Source organism: Petaurus breviceps, unplaced genomic scaffold (genome assembly GCF_028583685.1).
Source record: "Petaurus breviceps papuanus isolate PSGF00001 unplaced genomic scaffold, PetGlider_PUasm1.0 186, whole genome shotgun sequence".
Taxonomy (NCBI): Eukaryota; Metazoa; Chordata; class Mammalia; order Diprotodontia; family Petauridae; genus Petaurus; species Petaurus breviceps.
The window spans coordinates 38,810,540-38,811,717 of NW_027185798.1; the positions used below are offsets into that span (position 1 = coordinate 38,810,540).

The 1,178-nt window shown below is 45.1% G+C and overlaps 1 pseudogene; it reads right to left on the reverse strand.

Annotated features, from left to right (window-relative positions):
• Positions 1-379: 379 nt before the first annotated feature.
• LOC138162158 (ubiquitin-conjugating enzyme E2 C pseudogene) lies at positions 380-892 on the reverse strand (annotated as a pseudogene).
• Positions 893-1,178: the final 286 nt, after the last annotated feature.

Consider the following 1,178-nt stretch of genomic DNA (forward strand, 5'->3'; position numbering starts at 1 on the left):
TGCCAAGAAAACCCAAGATGGGGCATCAGAGAGTCAGATATGAGTGAAATGACTCGAAAACAATAGGTAGCTCAGTGGATAGAGGCACTGGACCTGGAATCAGGAAGACCTGAGTTCAAATCCAGCATCAAATACTTACTAGCTATGTGACCTGGGGCAAGTCATTTAATTATTTTTTAAACAACAAAACTTTATTTATACATTAATGTTGAGGTCTGGACTAGAACTTAAGGGGGAAAAAGAAAAGGAAAACAGTCCACGATACAGAGTCCTGTACAGAAAAGAGAAGAGGAAGCCAGGTTATAAGGAAGGGAAAAAGATAGACAAACACACATACACATACACACAAGATGAAGGCAGGTAGGCTGGGCAGCCAGAGTCAGGGATCTTGGCTAGTCACCTGCTTCATGCAGGTTTCCAGCAGGTACTTTTTAAAGTCTGTGGGGTTTGTCCAAAGGTCAGCAGCATGTGTGTTCAATAGGCTGCCAACACTGGGTTCTCCCAGCAGGCTCTGGATAGATAGCAGGATTGTATATAGAGCTTACCACTTGTCCTTGAGGATGTCCACACAGATATTGCCTTGGGTGTCCACATTAGGATGGTAACAAGGTGTGACAAATTTCATAGTGAGAGCATCGTATGGGTAGCCACTGGGGAATTCCAGGGAGAGCTTTTACCTTAGGTCTTCATATACTGTTCCAGCTGCCCCGTGGATGGTTCCAACCTACTTAAAGAGAATGTCTGACTCTGGGAAGGCAGAAATTCCTTTGTCTCCAGACATCATTAGGGTCATCCATTCCTGCTGTAACCTCTTGCCTACAGACCTGCCAGCCTCCTTATGTGAGGGGGCTGCAGCCCTGGCAGCAGCCAGATCACAATTCTGGGAGGTCATGGGGGACCCAAGACAAAGGACAAGAAACTCCCAGGTGGCAACTGCCTGGGGCAAGTCATTTAACCTCTGTCTCTCTGTTTCCCCAACTGTAAAATGGGGATAATAAAGTGATGATCAAATGAGCTCATTTGCAAAATACTTAGCACAGTGCTTAATATAGAGAAAATACTTAGTCAATGATTGTTTCCTTCTTTCCTAGGGTTGTTGGATCAAATGAGTGCTAGCTGTGTGTGTGTGTGTGTGTGTGTGTGTGTGTGTGTGTGTATGGAGAAAGAGAGAGAGAGAG